Below are 18,513 nucleotides of genomic sequence, written 5' to 3' on the forward strand. Positions count from 1 at the left end.
AATGATATTATTTAGCTCATTCACGTAAGAGACTAGACGTATAAGATTTCATGGGATTTAGCGATTAGGAGTGACAGATTGTTTTGTAAACTTATAGCATGTTCTATATGTTATAGTTATTTGAATGACTCTTACCATAATATGTTACGTTAACATACCAGGCACCTTCTTATGCGTCATATAACGTACACTTATTCAGCCTGTTGTTCACTATTCTTTATTTATTTTGAATTGCCTTTCAAATTCTATTGTTGGTGTTGGATTTTATCAAATAAATTTCCCAAAAAAATGCGACTTATACTCCAGTGTGACTTATATATGTTTTTTTCCTTCTTTATTATGCATTTTGGGCGGGTGCGACTTATACTCCGGAGCGATTTGTACTCCGAAAAATACGGTATTTGTACAAAGTATCGGTTGATACCAGCCTGACCTTTACTCGGTATCGGATCGGAAAGAACAGCAGTGGTATCGCACATCACTACTTTTTACGTACTCAATAACATTCACTCATTGCAATTTTGGGATTTGACGCTTTGGGTTCCTGAAAGTATTGTTTATGATACAATTTAATATACACTTAAAAGATGTCTCTGATATGTTGGGGAATTATGGGAATGCAATCTCAGCAGAGAAGTGTCTGCCCTTCAGCCAGGAAGTGATGCTGAGACAAAGTAATTAAAAGCCGTGTATCATTCAGAAACATGATTCTGCTCTCCAAAACGCCTCTCGGACTATTCAGTGGGCGAGTCTGGAAAGTGACGCTTCCGCAGGTTTTTGAAGTGAGCGCCTGCAGCCCACAACGTGCACCAGCGACTGTATTTGAACGGGTACTAGATGTGGGACTAAATTATGTTTGTCTACGTATGCAGAACATTGGATTGCAAAAGTAGAAAAAAAACATATCTAAATTTACAATTATTCTTAAGTGCACTTACAAAAGTGCACTCGCATTCACACTAGTGATGCGCGATATCACTGATGTTCTCTCCTATTCAATACCGAGTAAAATCCCGGCTGGTATCGGCGATACCTGCCAGTACCAATACTTTGTGCAAATATACCTAATGTGTTTGCTTAAATATACCTAAGGGACACCGAAGGACTTTGAGGGCAAAAAACAAAGGATTTAAATGAGTAGTACCCCTTACCCCACCCCCAATCCAATGCCCTTGATGCAAATCCCATAGGGGTGATGGAAGTATGGGCAGCGCCTGAGAGCTGCGGCCTGTCACCATGGACCCCCAGTCTCCTCTGTTGTTAGATATCTGGAGAAGTACATTGTAATATGTATACATGCTTTGCTATGGAGGTTTTTTTCCACTCCAGACTGGGCCCCCTTAAGAGCCCAGTCTAGATAGTAATTTTTTACTCATCCTTCCCATCTTTTACGGGGCGCCTTGTGGCGACCCATAGCGTTCCTGTTCTGTAATCCTGTGCACTGTTTGTTTGTCTAATCTTGAACGGGTTTTTGCTGAAAAAAAAGTTTTGTTGTACTCGTGCAATGACAATAAAGACCTATCCTATCCTATCGTATCCCTATCCTAGATACTGAAGTAGTTTTTTTATTTTGTTAAGTTGACTTTGTTTTGATAAAAAAAAAAATGTATGTCATATAGGTGAAGAAGAAACTACTATAGTTTAAATTCTGTGTTGATATTGTTTAACAGTCATTAGCACACACAATAAATTAATGTGAAAATGTGCAGTTAAACGGCAGCATAAAACCTTGACCGGAGCATTCCTATTATCCTCTAAAAATATGTTTGTGTTAATATTTTTGTTATATAGAATACAGTAATTGGATTTGCATTATTATTTGTCTATGGTTGAAATTAATTGTTTTCATACAGTTGGGTCGACTTCGGAACTTTTGGAACAGATTACTGTAAATTCCGGACTTTAGACCACTACTTTTTTTAAAGGCCTACTGAAACCCACTACTACCGACCACGCAGTCTGATAGTTTATACATCAATGATGAAATATTGACATTGCAACACATGCCAACACGGCCTTTTTAGTTTACTAAATTACAATTTTAAATTTCCCGGGACTTTTTTCTTTAAAACGTCACGTAGTGATGACGTGTACGCGTGACGTCACGGGCTGTTATGAATATGAGCTCTGCACACACACACAGCTAAAAGTTGTCTGCTTTAACGGCATAATTACACAGTATTTTGGAGATCTGTGTTGCTGAATCTTTCGCAATTTGTTCAATTTATATAGGAGAAGTCAAAGTAGAACAATGGAGTTGGGAAGCTAGTTTGAAAATTCACAGAGTTGAAACTTTCCTATGGATCAGAGCGGACATGGATCCCGACCACTTGTCAACCAGCAGGTTTCGGTGAGAAAATTGTGGTTAAAAAGTCGCCACTTACCAGATATCAGCTTAGCGTATGCCTCCCGTACAGCTGCCGTCGACTTCCCCGAGACACTGCGCGTCAACACCCGGCCGTGGACGTACACTTCCGACTATCAGGTACTGTTGAACTCACTAAAACACTAGCAGCACAATAGAAAGATAAGGGATTTCCCAGAATTATCCTAGTAAATGTCTCTAAAAACATATGAATACTTCTCAATACAACGCGATTGCAATCGCGTTTTTCTTTTTTAATTGTTTTTTCTTTTTCTAGTCCGTCGCTATCAATATCCTCAAACACGAATCTTTCATCCTCGCTCAAATTAATGAGGAAATTGTCGTTTTCTCGGTCCGAATAGCCCTTTTTGTTGGAGGCTCCCATTAAAATCAATGTGAATATATGAGGAGCCATCAACATGTGACGTATTTCTTCTGCGACTTCCGGTAGAGGCAGAGCTTTTCTCCAGTTGCGAACTTTATTGTAGATGTTCTCTACTAAATCCTTTCAGCAAAAATATGGCAATATCGTGAAATGATCAAGTATGACACATAGAATGGACCTGCTATCCCCGTTTAAATAAGAACATCTCATTTCAGTAGGCCTTTGAGCTTTGAACGCTGAGGCTTGTAAAACGATGCGGCTAATTTTGGAATTTTTTTGTTTTGAATTCAACAAATAGTTTTAAGAAAGACACTGAAAAGGTGTGTTATTGTTTGTGCAATGGGATATCTTTTGGAAGAGTGTTCTCACTAAAGGTTTTGCGGGTTGAACGTGTACAGTATTTCCTTCTGTAGTGCTTTAACCCGAAGGTACAAGTATCGTTCCATCTTCTAGTCGTCCATAGTGTTTCTACTTATATGGATTCTTCAGTCATCACTCCAAGCAACGTTTGAACGTTTTAAAATACAACTACAACTATTCAGAGTTACTAAACCGTCCACTGTGTGATGACTGTAGGATTTTTTTTTTTTTTAAGTATGTGTACGTGCTATTGTAATGTATAAAAGCTAGCATTGTTAGCATTAGCTAATATGCTAACACGTTTACAAAGGTCTGTGTTTAGTACTATTAACTTACCATGTCATTCTTATTGTATTGTTTCATTTTTGTATATTCACCAAGATTTCACTGTGGAGTTATTGAATCTGTTAAGCTGATTGGAAATCTATCTTCCGCTGCTCGTGGGTCCATGACGATATCTTCTGTTTTGTTTGATCAGCCGTTTAACCTGAAGGTACGTTTAACCTTTAACCCGAAGGTACAAGTATCGTTCCGTATTCTAGTCGTCCATAGTGTTTCTACTTATATGGATTCTTCAGTAATCACTCCAAGCAACGTTTGAACGTTTTAAAATATAACTACAACTATTCAGAGTTACTAAACCGTCCCATGTGTGATGACTGTAGGATATTTTTTTTTTTACATATGTGTACGTGCTATTGTAATGTATTAAAGTTAGCATTGTTAGCATTAGCTAATATGCTGAAAGGTTTACAAGTGTCTGTGTTTAGTACTATTAACTTACCATGGCATTCTTTTTGTATTGTTTCATTTTTGTATATTCACCAAGATTTCACTGTGGAGTTATTGAATCTGTTATGCTGATTGGAAATCTATCTTCCGCTGCTCGTGGGTCCATGACGATATCTTCTGTTTTGTTTGATCAGCTGTTTGGAAACAATTGAGCTATGTCAATCAACATTTAAAAACTTCTTTCTCTGGAAATAAATAATTTCACAACATACTGTACATATTTGCAGTCCGGTGTGGCTAATAAATGGAAAAATATTATTTCCTTCTCAAATTTAGTGACTGCTGCTCCATAGTCCGGAAAATACGGTACTTACAAAAAACAGATTATACCATAAGGGACACCAGCCTCACCTTTCCACAGTGGAGCGCACAGGTGAGCACAATCAACTTAATTAGCAGCTCACGTCACCACTCAGAAAAGTTTGGCTGCTCAGAACTTTGCTGTGTGGTCTTGCAGAGCAGCTGACAGTAACATTGCATGCTAAATCATTGGACTAAAACGCATGGAGTAAAGGAAAAGATCAAAGAGGCTACCGGTAAGCACTTCTTTTTATGGAGCCAAAACAAACTGTTTGGATTCAATTGGAGGCTGGGTACTCCGGCTTCCTCCCACTTCCAAAGACATGCACCTGGGGATAGGTTGATTGGCAACACTAAATTGGTGTGAATGTTAGTGTGAATGTTGTCTGTCTATCTGTGTTGGCCCTGCGATGAGGTGGCGACTTGTGCAGGGTGTACCCCGCCTTCCGCCCGATTGTAGCTGAGATAGGCGCCAGCGACCCCAAAGGGAATAATTGGTAGAAAATAGATGGATGGATGGTTGAATAGAATGCAATGTTTAGTTGGTACTTAGAACTTTGTGCACCAGGGTCATTTGCTCCATTGGGCTGTAGAATTATGTGATTTATGCCATCCATCCATCCATCCATCCATCTTCTTCCGCTTATCCGAGGTCGGGTCGCGGGGGCAGCAGCCTAAGCAGGGAAGCCCAGACTTCCCTCTCCCCAGCCACTTCGTCTAGCTCTTCCCGGGGGATCCCGAGGCGTTCCCAGGCCAGCCGGGAGACATAGTCTTCCCAACGTGTCCTGGGTCTTCCCCGTGGCCTCCTACCGGTTGGACGTGCCCTAAACACCTCCCTCGGGAGGCGTTTGGGTGGCATCCTGACCAGATGCCCGAACCACCTCATCTGGCTCCTCTCGATGTGGAGGAGCAGCGGCTTTACTTTGAGTTCCTCCCGGATGGCAGAGCTTCTCACCCTATCTCTAAGGGAGAGCCCCGCCACACGGCGGAGGAAACTCATTTCGGCCGCTTGTACCCGTGATCTTATCCTTTCGGTCATGACCCAAAGCTCATGACCATAGGTGAGGATGGGAACGTAGATCGACCGGTAAATTGAGAGCTTTGCCTTCCGGCTCAGCTCCTTCTTCACCACAACGGATCGGTACAACGTCCGCATTACTGAAGACGCCGTACCGATCCGCCTGTCGATCTCACGATCCACTCTTCCCCCACTCGTGAACAAGACTCCTAGGTACTTGAACTCCTCCACTTGGGGCAGGGTCTCCTCCCCAACCCGTTTTTTTATGCAAATATTTATGCAAATAGTCAAATCTGTCTGCTGTACTTGATTTCAGTTGAATTAAAGGTGTGATTATAATTACCATATTGTAGAATAAAATATGTCAAATGATCTTGGTTAAGGTTAATATAATAAGCAGGTAAATTGAAGGGTAGAGGGTTCTACAAATAGAAGTAGGCTTCTGATTATCTAATGCTTACATTTTATCAATCAATCAATCAATGTTAATTTATATAGCCCTAAATCACAAGTGTCTCAAAGGGCTGCACAAACCACGACGACATCCTCGGTAGAGCCCACATAAGGGCAAGGAAAAACTCACCCCAGTGGGACGTCGGTGACAGTGACAATGATGACTATGAGAAACCTTGGAGAGGATCGCATATGTGGGTAACCCCCCTAGGGCAGTGGTTCTCAAATGGGGGTACGTGTACCCCTGGGGGTACTTGAAGGTATCCCAAGGGGTACGTTAGATTTTTTTTAAATAATGTAAAAATAGCAACAATTCAAAAATCCTTTATAAATATATGTATTGAATAATACTTCAACAAAATATGGATGTAAGTACATAAACTGTGAAAAGAAATGCAACAATGCCAAATTCAGTTTTGACAGCTAGATTTTTTGTGGACATGTTCCATAAATATTGATGTTAAAGATTTTTTTTTTGTGAAGAAATGTTTAGAATTAAGTTCATGAATCCAGATGGATCTTTATTACAATCCCTAAAGGGGGCACTTTAAGTTGATGATTACTTCTATGTGTAGAAATCTTTTTATTTATAATTGAATCTCTTGTTTATTTTTCAACAAGTTTTTTGTTATTAGTATAACTTTTTTTCCACATAGTTCAAGAAAGACCACTACAAATGAGCAATATTTTGCACTCTTATACAATTTAATAAATCAGAAACTGATGACATAGTACTGTATTTTACTTCTTTATCTCTTTTTTTCAACCAAAAAATGCTTTGCTCTAATGAGGGGGTACTTGAATTAAAAAAATGTTCACAGGGGGTACATCACTGAAAAAAGGTTGAGACCAACTGCCCTAGGGGACCGAAAGCAATGGATGTCGAGCGGGTCTAACATGATATTGTGAAAGTCCAATCCATAGTGGATCTAACATAGCCGTGAGAGTCCAGTATTTGTCCTTGCCCACCTGCCTTGTTTGACTCAATGAGCAATGTTTTAAATGGGCCATCCATCCATCCATTAATTTTCTACCGCTTATTCCCTTTTTTTGGGTCGCGGGGGGTGCTGGCGCATATCTCAGCTACAATCGGGCGGAAGGCGGGGTACACCCTGGACAAGTCACCACCTCATCGCAGGGCCAACACAGATAGACAGACAACATTCACACTCACATTCACACACTAGGGCCAATTTAGTGTTGCCAATCAACCTATCCCCAGGTGCATGTCTTTGGAAGTGGGAGGAAGCCGGAGTACCCGGAGGGAACCCACGCAGTCACGGGGAGAACATGCAAACTCCACACAGAAAGATCCCGGGCCTGGATTTGAACCCAGGACTGCAGGTCCTTCGTATTGTGAGGCAGACGCACTAACCCCTCTTCCACCGTGAAGCCTAAATGGGCCATGTTTAATATATATTTTTTTTCCTAGTATATGTGCTTTATTGAGTTTGTGTAAATAGTGATTTGAGTTTAATACTTTGTTTTTCAAGGACAGCATCGTGGAACAGGGGTTAGTGCGTGTGCCTCACAATACGAAGGTCCTGAGTTCAATCCCGGGCTCGGGATCTTTTTAAATATATATACATACATAAATTTATTTCGGCAATCTTCACATAAAACAAAGAACAACAACAAGAAAAGAAAAAAAAAAAACACTCATTTGAGCAATGATTGAGCCAAAAGGGTGTAGGTTGAAGCAACGCTCATATAAACCTATCCCATCACAACAAGAACAAGGTTCAAAATATATAAAATCTAAAACATGCTTCACTTATATTACTTTTTTTTTTAAACAATATATAAGCAACATATATGTAGCACACGTCTCATATACACAGTTTAACATTTAACTTGTCTTTCTGTGTGGAGTATGCATGTTCTCCCCGTGACTGCGTGGGTTCCCTCCGGGTACTCCGGCTTCCTCGCACCTCCAAAGACATGCACCTGGGGATAGGTTGATTGGCAACACTAAATTGGCCCTAGTTTGTGAATGTTTTCTGTTTATCTGTTTGCCCTGCGATGAGGTGGCGACTTGTCCAGGGTGTACCCCGCCTACCGCCAGAATGCAGCTGAAATAGGCTCTAACACCCTCCGCGACCCCGAAAGGGACAAGCGGTAGAAAATGGATGGATGGATGGACTTTGTTTTTTTGTATTTTTAAAAGGTTTTTCACTTTCCTGTTTCTGGTCAATAAATCCACAAACCGAGTGAAATCCTGAGTCTCCCATGCAGTTAAAGTTACACTTGAGATACGCACTGAGGAGGGACTTCAAACAGCCCTCACTGGTCATGAAGGACATTAACTTCAGTGCATCGGTTTATTTGTCACTAGTTACTTTGAACAACAGAGGATCTGTGGTGCAGTCGCCAACTTGGCAACACTGGGCGAGACAAGTCTCACTTGCCAACTTGCTGTCAGTTCCTCCCGTGAATTCTGCGGTATTTTTAAATGTTTTTTTTTTTTCATTTATTTCTGCAGTTTGACTGACATTTCCTGGTGAAGTTATTTTCAATGTTAACTTTACGAATGAAAGAAAGGGCAAACATTGGAATGTGGACTTTTGACCTTTTTACACTTTATTATAACACTTGCCTTGATGACCAAACAATGGACGCTCCACTCTACGCTGTTAAAAACACAACTTGCAATATGTTGACATAGATTAGGCTCATTGTTCAACTCAACACTTTGACTTGCAAAATGTTGCGTTAACACATACAATTAAAAATATTTTTCAATTAATTTTCAAGCAAACTAAACTGATTTGACAGATAAACAACCCCCCCCAAACAAATTAAGGTGATTTGTGCCACTTTGAAATCACAGATACTTGTATAGCGCTTTTTTACCTTCAAGGTAATAAACGTTTATACGCCCAACATGCTACAAGTTAAACCGATATATATATATATATATATATATATATATATATATATATATATTTGTATATTAGAGATGCGCGGTTTGCGGCCTCATCCGCAGATTCGGGCGGTTGACGTGACGAAAAAATAGAATTTAATTAGATTCGGGCAGGTGGCGGTTGAACCTTCCGGAAATATTTGATATACATGGTCCTGGGATCGGTATCCTTTGCCATTCAAAGAGCCATTTAAGACCCGTGTCATTAAGCGAAGAAGACAACAAGAGACGCTATAATTCTCCTGAATGACTACCAGCAGTCACCCAGATAAAAAGTATTAGGGCGTACTATGAAGCCATTGGCTTTGTCGCCTACTACAACATGTACGATCTGCTTGTCAGTCCAGCATCATGTTGTGTGTGGCTTCCGCGGAAACACGCACACAGCTGCAAGGCATACTGGGTGACACAAAGTACACTAATGGTTGTGATATAAACAATTTTAACACTCTTAGTAATATGCGCCACGCTGTGAAGCCACACCAATTAAGAACAACAAACACATTTCGGGAGAACATCCTCACAGTAACACAACATAAACGCAACACAAAAAATACCCATAATCCTTTGTATTCATGACACATCCTGACTATTTTATACACCCCGCTAGCTTACTGTGATGGTATACAAAAACCAGGGGAAAATTGGGACATTTTCAAAATATACCGAAAGTGTGTATTTCCCTATATCAGTGGTTCTCAACCTTTTTTCAGTGATGTACCCCCTGTGAACATTTTTTTAATTCAAGTACCGACTAATCAGAGCAAAGCATTTTTGGTTGGAAAAAAAGAGTTAAAGAAGTAAAATACAGCACTATGTCATCATTTTCTGATTAATTAAATTGTATAACCGTGCAAATTATTGCTCATTTAAAGTAGTCTTTCTTGAACTATTTGGAAAAAAAGATATAAAAATAACTAAAAACTTGTTGAAAAATACGTGATTCAATTATAAAGATTTCTACACATAAAAGTAATCATTAACTTAAAGTGCCCTCTTTGAGAATTGAAACAGAGATCCATCTGGATTCATGAACTTAATTCCAAACATTTCTTCAATATCTATGGAACATGTTTACAAAAAAATCTAGCTGTCAACACTGAATATTGCATTGTTGCATTTCTTTTCACAGTTTATGAACTTACTTTCATATTATGTTGAAGTATTATTCAATAAATATATTTAGAAAGGATTTTTGAATTGTTCGCCCTTTCCTGTAGTCTTCCCCATGTCGGCCAGGTAATACAAAGCACATGCTACCTTTTTCTTTTTATTACATCACGGCAGAGTTTTTAAAAGAGTCACCGCTGACCTGGACATTCGAAATTTCTCTTGCCGTCTGAGATGTGTTGTATCCAAAATAGCTGCAATCGCTTTCTCTTAAGGTATTCATGTGTGATTTCTACAAGCGTCTGTACAGACGGAAGGTGAAACTCGGGCATGTCTGAATGACTTGCCTCCATATATCCATGGGTTAGCTCAGAGTTTTGAAACCGCTTTATTATAAAGCTGGCTGTGGCACAGCCTTTCCGGCGTCACTTCCTCTCCGAACTCAGTTTGTAAACGATCACTGAGTCCGTACAAAGCTGAGAGCCAGAGGTACAAGAAATAGACGGCGCACTTACCCGTGTAAAAAATTATCTAAGGAGGGGAACCTTTAAACGATGAATTAGTGTGGCCGAAACGGGGATTAGGCTAAACAATTATCAGTTTAAGGGGTTATCTGGCTTAGTGTAGACTAAGGCTGTACGGTATTCCAGTATTAGTATACTACCGCGATACTATTGAATCATTTTCGGTACTATACTGTCTCTAAAACGTACCGGTCCCGCACCTCCCTGCGCCCACGTCAAATTCACGTCGTGACATTGCTGGTTATGAGCAGATGAGCATGTTTGGCAGCACACAATCATGGAGTACTTACAAGCCGACACAGTGTGTAGACAGAAAATGGAGAACGGACGCATTTTGGCTCTAAAACTAACGATAAAAAAAACGCCCTTAGGAAGAGGTGCTTTAAGACATGGCTAGCTAGTTAGCAGGTAACGTCCCTCCACCGTCGGCAGTGGTTTAGCTACTTCTATATCACTAATCCTCGCCTCCATGGCGACAAAGTAAGTTTCATACAAGTATCATCCCTGCAGGACGAGGAATAGCTAAACATGCTTCCCTACACACCGTAGCTCACCGGCTTCAAAATGGAAACAAACGCCATTGGTGGATCTACACCTGACATCCACTGTAATGATACCAAGTACAGGGATGTATCTAGTCGATGCTACTACGATTACGTCGATATTTTTGGGCATTGCAACATTCTCTTTTGTTTGTTTTTTTAATGTATGTTATGTTTATAAATGGCAAAGGGTTTAGTGCGCCTGCCTCACAATACGAGGGTTCTAAGTAGTCCTGGGTTTAATCCCGGGCTCGATATCTTTCTGTGTGGAGTTTGCATGTCCTCCCCGTGACTGCGTGGGTTCCCTCCGGGTACTCCGGCTTCCTCCCACTTCCAAAAACATGCACCTGGGGATAGTTTGATTGCAAAACTAAATGGTCCCTAGTGTGTGAATGTTGTCTGTCTATCTCTGTTGGCCCTGCGATGAGGTGGCGACTTGTCCAGGGTGTACTCCGCCTTCCGCCCGATTGTGGTTGAGTTAGGCACCAGCGCCCCCCCGCGACTCCAAAGGGAATAAGCGGTAGTAAAATGGATGGATGTTTATAAAATCAGGAAAATATGTCCCTGGACCCGAGGGCTTTGAATATGACCAATGTATGATCCTGTAACGACTTGGTATCGGATTGATACCCAAATTTGTGGTATCATCCAAAACTAATGTAAAGTATCAAACAACAGAAGAATAGGTGATTATTACATTTTAACAGAGGTGTAGATGGAACATGTTAAAAGAGAAAGTAATCAGATCCTGATGGAACTCTCCTGAAGGAATCAATAAAGTACTATCTATCTAAATGAAGAAGTAGATTACTAATTAATTTTCTACCACTTGTCCTTAATAATGTTGAAAAAATAATAGAATGATAAATGACAAAATATGTTACTGCATATGATCTACACCTGACATCCACTGTAATCCACTGTATCGACTAGGTTTGTATCTAGTCGATACTACTATGAGTACGTCGATATTTTTTGGCATCACAACGTCTTCTTTAATTTAAAAAAAATCTATATTATGTTTATAAAGTCAGGAAATATGTCCCTGGACACATGAGTATCAAAGTATCAAAAAACAAAAGAATAAGTGATGATTACATTTGAACAGAAGTGTAGATGGAACATGTTAAAAGGGAAAGTAAGCAGATATTAACAGTAAATGAACAAGTAGATGAATAATTCATTTTCTACCGCTTGTCCTTAATAATGTTGACAAAATAATAGAATGATAAATGGCACAATATGTTAGTGCATATGTCAGCAGACTAATTAGGAGCCTTTGTTTGTTTACTTATTACTAAAAGACAAGTTGTCTAGAATGTTCATTTTTTATTTACGGACAAAGTTGCAATAAGAAACGTATGTTTCAAGTACCCTAAGATTTGTTTGTTAAAATAAAGCCAATAATGCAATTTTGTTGTGGTCCCCTTTATTTAGAAAATCTATCTAAATAATTTTAGTACCGGTATCGTTACAACACTAGTGTAGACATAGCCTTAGAGGCCACTTTATAGGCCTACTGAAACCCACTACTACCGACCACGCAGTCTGATAGTTTATATATCAATGATGAAATATTAACATTGCAACACATGCCAATACGGCCTTTTTAGTTTACTAAATTGCAATTTTAAATTTCGCGCGAATTATCCTGCTGAAAACGTTGCGGTATGATGACGCGTGCGTGTGACGTCACGGATTGTAGCGGACATTTTGTTTCAGCACCGATCCCAGCTATAAGTCGTCTGCTTTAATCGCATAATTACACAGTATTCTGGACATCTGTGTTGCTGTATCTTTTGCAATTTGTTCAATTAATAATGGAGACGTCAAAGAAGAAAGATGTAGGTGGGAAGTGGCGTATTGCGGCCGCCTTTAGCAACACAAACACAGCCGGTGTTTCCTTGTTTACATTCCCGAAAGATGACGGTGAAGGTTTACTATGGAACGGAGCGGTCAAGCGAACATGGTTCCCTACTACTTGTCAACCGGCATGTTTTGGTGAGAAAATGGTGGTAATAAGTCGGATCTTACCGTAGACTTGCTTCATTCCTCCTGCAGCTGCGGACTCTCTTGCCTCCTCCCACCGGATGCTTACACCGTGGAATAGGGGGAAAAAAAAAAAATCTCAGCCCGGCTGCTTTCGCTTCGTCAAAAAACGTGGCTTCCCTCGGAGACACTGGCGGTCGCCACACCCCTCCGACTTTCAGCTTGTACATGTACGACCATATAATCTCACTAAATTAATAGTAACACAATAAACAGATAAGGGATTTTCCAGAATTATCCTAGTAAATGTGTCTAATAACATCTGAATCGCTCCCACTGCCCTCGTCTTTTTTTTTTCTCTAGTCCTTCACTCTCACTTTCCTCATCCACAAATCTTTCATCCTCGCTCAAGTTAATGGGGAAATTGTCGCTTTCTCGGTCCGAATCGTTCTCGCTGCTGGTGGCCATGATTGTAAACAATGTGAGAATATGAGGAGCTCCACAACCCGTGACGTCACGCGCACATACTCTGCTACTTCCGGTACAGGCAAGGCTTTTTTATTAGCGATGTTCTCTACTAAATCCTTTCAGCAAAAATATGGCAATATCGCAAGATGTTCAAGTATGACACATACAATGGACCTGCTATCCCCGTTTAAATAAGAAAATCTCATTTCAGTAGGCCTTTAAGCTCTTTTTCAAACATCCCAGTCTGCCTGGCCAAACTACAAATCTCCACCGCAAGCCGAACAAATTTTCCAGCGTGGACTAAGTGCCACCTTGCCCTAAAATCAGGGACTGGGTTGCAGGAGCACCGCTCAGCATTTAGAGGCGAGCTCAAAAACTGGGTTAAGAGATTCCTTGTGATGTACTTGCCACTTGACGCCGAGGCCACAGCCGACAGGGGAGCGACTCGGAATGGGATGATCAGTGCGGCGCGGCGTCCGGGTTCCACGGGGCCATGGCGAGCAAGGTCAGGCGGGGGGTGAGTTTTCCCACCATCAACGGACCCAGCATGAGCTCGGATAATCACCGACCCACCTCGGGCGCCAATCGTCCCACTCGGCAGCCTCGTTGAGCAATCAGGAGGAGGGGGGCCTGAAAGGGGAAAATATCCAACAAGAACCTTTGTTGTCAGCAGATGACAAAAAGTTTAAGCTTACAGATACACAATTTCCACGTATCTTCTCTGACCCGCCTCCGGATGAATGCACATAACGACGCTTTTGTTGTAATACCTGACGTGCAATTACCAGCGCAATTATAGTCTTTTCAGAGCAACATCGATACACAAACCAGATTTGATAAAATACAGTTTGCCGGTGAGTTGCACAATGTCCTCTTTAATGGCCTTACTGCGTAAACGGAAGGAAGGCGTCTGCATTGTTGAGGTCACTTTCAATCACTAGAATTCAACAGAAGATGACAGTCATTGTCAAGATTGATTGTGATCCCTGAAAAGGAAAATCATTTGGTGCTCCACACGAGGATGTATTTTATTGTTCAGAGTACATGTGTTCCATAAGTGGAATGCAATTTTTTCTCTCAAACGTGTGCGAGTGTGTTGTTATGTATGCAAAATAGGCGAAAATAGACCGCGACATCTGAAGAATGTTAGCAGGCTTACTTCGCTCGTTACAATTCCCCCCACGTTCCTCGATCCGCCCGCCTTTCGCTGATCAATAGGAGTCTTCGAGTAAAGAAGGTTAGGCCAATCTGTGGCCAACTTGGGGGGAGCGCAACCGTGACGGATCCATGGAGGCCCGATTCTCCCATTAGTCGGACACTGCGGGGGTAAAAACACAAACCAATGGTTCTCTGATGGGAGTTTAATGTGCGTCGCTGCACCTGTGGCTGGGAAGGAAAACGTACCGACGAGGAGAATATTAGCTCTGCGCTCTCAGCAAGGTCAACTTGCGTAATGGAAACACGGATCTACTCAGGCTTTGAGTGAGAACCTAATAGATGTCATTACACACTCAATTGGACGATCTGATCCAAACTTCCCTTGAAGAATCAAACATTCCGGTTGGAGTGGTCCGTTGTGGGATGCATGCTTTACTTGTTTTGTGCTGCGTGGAATGTTAAAGGCCTACTGAAATGAGATTTTCTTATTTAAACGGGGTCCGTTCTATGTGTCATACTTGATCATTTCGCGATATTGCCATATTTTTGCTGAAAGGATTTAGTGGAGAACATCGACGATAAAGTTCGCAACTTTTGGTCGCTAATAAAAAAGCCTTGCCTTTACCGGAAGTATGTGCGCGTGACGTCGCCGGTGTGAGGGATCCTCACATTGTTTATAATGTGAGCCAGCAGCAGTAAGAGCAATTTGGACCGAGAAAGCAACAATTTCCCTCATTATTTTGAGCAAGGATGGATGAGGATATTGATAGTGAATGACTAGAATAAATAATAATAATAAAATAAAATAAAAAAGTGACAGCTCCGGGCGGCGGCAGTGTAAGCGTTTCAGATGTAATTAGACACATTTACTAGGATAACTCTGGAAGATCCCTTATCTATACTATACTATACTCACCACTGGCTTCCTGTGCACTTAAGATGTGACTTTAAGGTTTTACTACTTACGTATAAAATACTACACGGTCTAGCTCCAGCCTATCTTGCCGATTGTATTGTACCATATGTCCCGGCAAGAAATCTGCGTTCAAAGGACTCCGGCTTATTAGTGATTCCCAGAGCCCAAAAAAAGTCTGCGGGCTATAGAGCGTTTTCCGTTCGGGCTCCAGTACTCTGGAATGCCCTCCCGGTAACAGTTCGAGATGCCACCTCAGTAGAAGCTTTTAAGTCTCAACTTAAAACTCATTTGTATACTCTAGCCTTCAAATGGACTCCCTTTTTGGTCCGGTCCGATGTCCATGGATGAAGTTCTGGCTGTCCAGAGTCGGGACCCAGGATGGACCACTCGTCTGGAGTCGGGACCCAGAATGGACCGCTCGCCTGTGTATCGGCTGGGGAAATCTCTGCACTGCTGATCCGCCTCCGCTTGTGATGGTTTCCTGCTGGCTTTGCTGTGGACGGGACTCTCGCTGCTGTGTTGGATCCGCTTTGGACTGGACTCTTGCGGCTGTGTTGGATCCACTATGGACTGAACTTTTCACAGCATCATGTTAGACACACTCGACATCCATTGCTTTCGGTCCCCTAGAGGGGGGGGTTTCCCACATATGTGGTCCTCTCCAAGGTTCTCATAGTCCTCATTGTCACCGACGTCCCACTGGGTGTGAGTTTTCCTTGCCCTCATGTGGGCCTACCGAGGATGTCGTAGTGGTTTGTGTTGTGGTTTGTGCAGCCCTTTGAGACACTAGGGATTTAGGGCTATATAAATGTACATTGTATGATTGATTGATTATCTGCTTATTGTTTTGATAGTGTTTTAGTGAGATTGTAAAGACATACCTCAAAGTCGGATGGCTGCGGTGAACACGCCAGTGTCTCAGAGAGAAGCCGAGGAGCCAAGATCACAGCTGCCTTTTTTGACAGCTACTGCAGGAGGACGCATGACCCACTGATGTCTCCGGTAAGATATATACAGTATAAGAAGTTTCCCATCCGAAAACATGCCGGTTGACGTAGAGAAACATGTTCGCCTGACTGCTCTGTTCCATAGTAAAGCTTCACAACAAACAAAGAAACACCGGCGGTGTCTCGGTGCTAAAGGCAGCTGCAATACACCGCTTTCCACAAACAGCATTGTTCTTTATCGTCTCCATTATTAATTGAACAAATTGCAAAAGATTCAGCAACACAGATGTCCAGAATACTGTGATGAAAAGAGATGACTTTTAGCCGTACGTGGTGCTGAGCTAATATGTCCCCTCCAACCAATAACGTCACAAACACGCGTCATCATTCCGCGACGTTTTCAACAAGAAACTCCGCGGGAAATTTAAAATTGTAATTTAGTAAACTAAAAAGGCCGTGTTGGCATGTGTTGCAATGTTAATATTTCATCATTGATTTATAAACTATCAGACTGCGTGGTCGGTAGTAGTGGGTTTCAGTAGGCCTTTAATAAGTGAGCAGGAGCAGCTTGGATGCTCATTCGTGAGGCCACACAAGCAAAATTTGCATTTACAACCATGTTACAGTGCAGCTTCCGCTAACCCATGTACACCCGTCAACCCTTTAACTCCTCAGAGCCACAATTTTTCTTGCTGATGTTCTTCTGCGTGGAAGTTAGCCAAACTGTCTGAGTCAGCGTGTGTAAGGTGCCAGCTTTGTTTCTGGCATTGTGCATCATCCTGTTCATTAATATCGGGGTGTTCGAATCATCTCCATGAAATGCCGCGTACAGGGCTCAATAAAAGAAAAGACTGTCACGTATAGGGGCGGTATAGCTCGGTTGGTAGAGCGGCCGTGGCAGCAACTTGAGGGTTGCAGGTTCGATCCCCGCTTCCACCATCCTAGTCACTGCCGTTGTGTCCTTGGGCAAGACACTTTACCCACCTGCTCCCAGTGCCACCCACACTGGTTTAAATGTAACTTAGGTATTGGGTTTCACTATGTAAAGCACTTTGAGTCACTAGAGAAAAAGCGCTATATAAATATAATTCACTTCATTTCACGTTCAGCTGAAAAAGCCCCTCCAATGCTGATGATAATATTTAATACTTCTGGACGGAAAAAAATGTCATCAGGTAAAGTTCCATTTCAAAATAGACAACAGTACACTGCCAAACAAAACTGTCAAAATATTAGATAAAAAGACTAGATTTTAAGGAAAAAAATACTAAAAACTAGTGAAATTAACTAACTGCATGGACAGATAATTTTACTTGATACGACATCCTAGATTAAGATTTGTACCATAAAAACAAACAATTAGCAGGAATTTAAAACTAGAAATTGTCACACCTATGGATCTTGTTTTGTCATGTTATGTTTTTGTTTTTGGACTCTTGTTTCCCGTTTTACACTTCCTGGTTTTGTTTTTCCATAGTAACCCATTAGTTTCCACCTGGTCTCCAAGTCACGCCCAGCCCTCAGTCCCACACCTGTTTCTAATCATCATAGCTGCTATTTATATCATTCTGTTTCTGTCCTCGTCCTGGGAACTTTGCTATTTGCATTCTGCTTCAGGCCTTCACGCACCCTCAATTACTTTGCAATCCATGCCCCTTGTACCTGTCACAGTAAGTTTTTTTTTGTGTTAGTTATTCATAGTTTTGCCACAGTGCAAGTTTAAGTTAGTTCATTGTCTTTCATGCCATCGAGCAGTTGTTTTGTTTTCCTGATTGTATTTTTGTAGCCAAGTTTTATACCTCTTTGTGAGCGCCCTTCGTTTGTTTATTTTTGTATTTAGAATTCCAAATAAACATGTACCTTAATTCACGCCTGGCTCATCCTGTAATCCCGCTGCGTCGAAGGAGCACACTCAATCCATGTCCTAGCCTGACAGAAATAAGAATTGCACTCTGAAAACAAGCATTGTTTGAAAATGTAATGTAATGTACAGAATACCCATAGCATTTATTCAAGTAGAAATATCACAACTGTCATTGTGATCTACATTTTGTACTGTTAATGCGTGAAACTGCTATCCAAACATGGTGTAACTCCCCCTCTGAATGCAAGTGCTACAATGCTGAAGTTAAATTAAAATCCTGGAATTTTTTTTTAGAATTGAAGTAGAGCACACAACTCCTGAACGGGCTGAATATTTTGAAGTTGGAAGAGTTAGAATCAGATCAAATATGTGGGAATTGTGGAACTTTGAAGGATGTCC

At 41.3% G+C, this 18,513-nt stretch overlaps 1 protein-coding gene across 1 annotated transcript in view; it reads left to right on the top strand.

Moving 5' to 3' along the window:
- Positions 1–4,290: 4,290 nt before the first annotated feature.
- Positions 4,291–18,513, top strand: part of lancl1 (LanC antibiotic synthetase component C-like 1 (bacterial)) — a 62,242-nt gene continuing 48,019 nt past the window's right edge. Inside the window, exon 1 of the mRNA XM_061889557.1 lies at positions 4,291–4,438. The gene's annotated coding sequence lies outside the window, so the exon portion shown is untranslated. The remainder of the gene's footprint in view (positions 4,439–18,513) is intronic.

The sequence above is a fragment of the Nerophis ophidion genome, linkage group LG27 (genome assembly GCF_033978795.1).
Source record: "Nerophis ophidion isolate RoL-2023_Sa linkage group LG27, RoL_Noph_v1.0, whole genome shotgun sequence".
NCBI lineage: Eukaryota > Metazoa > Chordata > Actinopteri > Syngnathiformes > Syngnathidae > Nerophis > Nerophis ophidion.